The 2051-nt window shown below is 33.2% G+C and overlaps 1 pseudogene; it reads left to right on the forward strand.

Annotated features, from left to right (window-relative positions):
• Nucleotides 1–1766: 1766 nt before the first annotated feature.
• Nucleotides 1767–1888, forward strand: LOC112397937 (uncharacterized; annotated as a pseudogene).
• The last annotated feature ends 163 nt before the right edge of the window (nt 1889–2051 follow it).

Below are 2051 nucleotides of genomic sequence, written 5' to 3' on the forward strand. Positions count from 1 at the left end.
AACTGTTTTTATGAACACTAACTTTAAATATTTTTAAGATATTTATAATCATATTGCCTCTCAGCCCTCCTCTTTAAGTAAACCTCTTACACATAAGATTTATTCATGAAGGTTAAGGGACGTACACTTTGATATTCTTGAAACGTATTAAGTTCATGCTTCTTTTTTTTTTTTTTTTTTTTAGTCTATGGCAATATCTAGATCACTTTTCGTGATCTGGCTTACCTCATTTTTATTTTTGAATTTAATTTTATTTATTTTTCTATACAGCAGGTCCTTATTAGTCATCAGTTTTATACACATCAGTGTATTAATGTCAATCCCAATCGCCCAATTCATCACACCACCATGCCCCCCCGTGGCTTCCCCCCTTGGTGTCCATACGTTTGTTCTCTACATCTGTGTCTCAATTTCTGCCCTGCTAACTGGTTCATCTGTACCATTTTTCTAGGTTCCACATATATGTGTTAATATACGATATCTGTTTTTCTCTTTCTGGCTTACTTCACTCTGTATGACAGTCTCTAGATCCATCCACATCTCTACAAATGACCCAATTTCATTCCTTTTTATGGCTGAGTAATATTCCATTGTGTATATGTACCACATCTTCTTTATCCATTCATCTGTTGATGGGCATTTAGGTTGCTTCCATGACCTGGCTATCATAAATAGTGAGGTTCATGCTTCTTTACTAGAATATCTGCTTTTCTTTTATCTACTGCCTCACTCCCTACTCACTGACTTTTTTTAATATTACCACTTTGGTGGGGTTTTAACTACATAATATAATAATTTTAAAACATCAGAAGATTTTACACAAAAGAAAAATTTAAGTTTTTGTTTATTTAAAACAATGGAACTTAAGGGGTCATATTTGATAGGTTCTTACTAAGATAGTACTTATAGCCTAATGAATTTTATTATATCTTGTCCTGTATACATGTGTTTTGTATGAGGTTTTTTCCCACTGTACTTTTTTAAAATAAACTTTATGTTAGGACAGTTTATATTTATAGAAAAGTAGGCAATATAGTACAGAGAATTATCATATACCCCACACTCAGTGTCTCCTATTATTCATGTCTTACATTAATATGGTTCATTTATACAATTAATGAACCAATATGGATATATTATTATTGACAAAGTCCATAGTTTATTCAGATTTCCTTAGTTTTCACCTCACGTCTTTTTTCTGTTCTAGGATCTCATTCAGGATACCACATTACATTTAGCTTTATGTCTCCTTAGGCTCCTCTAGGCTATAATAATTTCTCAGACTTTCCTTATTTTTGAAGAGCTTGACAGTTTTGAGAAGTATTGGTTATTTTACAGAATGTTTCTCTATCAGAAGCTGTCTGATATTTTTCACGGTCAGACTGGAGTTATGGGACTGGAGAGGAAACTCACAGAGGGTAAAGTGCCATTTTCATCACGTTATTCCAGAAATACGTACCAGCATGATTTATCACTGTTGATGTTGACCTTGACTGCCTGGCAGATGTTACTGTTTGTCAGGTTTCTCTATGCAGAGTTACTTTTTTCCTCCTCTTCCCATAGTGTAGTCTTTGGAAGGAAGTCACTATTTGTAGCCCAAGCTTAAGAAGTGGGGGGTTATGCCCTACCTCCTTGAGGTGAGAGTATCTACATAAATTTTTGGAACTCTTCTGCACAAATATGTCTATTTACCCCTAATTATTTATTTATTTAATCATAGGTATTCATTTTATACTGTAGATTATAATTTAATACTCTTTTAATCTATATTCGTGCTTCTCTTCATAATCAAATGAATCTTTTGCCTTTTCCTAAAGATTCATCTGGGGAGGGATAAAGCATGACTGTTGCTTCAGTTTTTTGAGGCCTTCTGGGAATAAACAAGGCTGTAAAAAAAAAAAGAAAGAAAAAAATACTCTTTTATTTATTTTGTTGCTCAAGTCATTTTTTTAGCATTAGCCATTGGGAGCTCCTTCAGTTGGCTCCTGTGTCTCTTTGACGTGTCCCCATCATTTTGGATTTTTTTTTTTTTTTTTTTTTTTTTTTTTTTT

Source organism: Neophocaena asiaeorientalis, unplaced genomic scaffold (assembly GCF_003031525.2).
Source record: "Neophocaena asiaeorientalis asiaeorientalis breed wild unplaced genomic scaffold, Neophocaena_asiaeorientalis_V1.1 scaffold373, whole genome shotgun sequence".
NCBI classification, from domain to species: domain Eukaryota; kingdom Metazoa; phylum Chordata; class Mammalia; order Artiodactyla; family Phocoenidae; genus Neophocaena; species Neophocaena asiaeorientalis.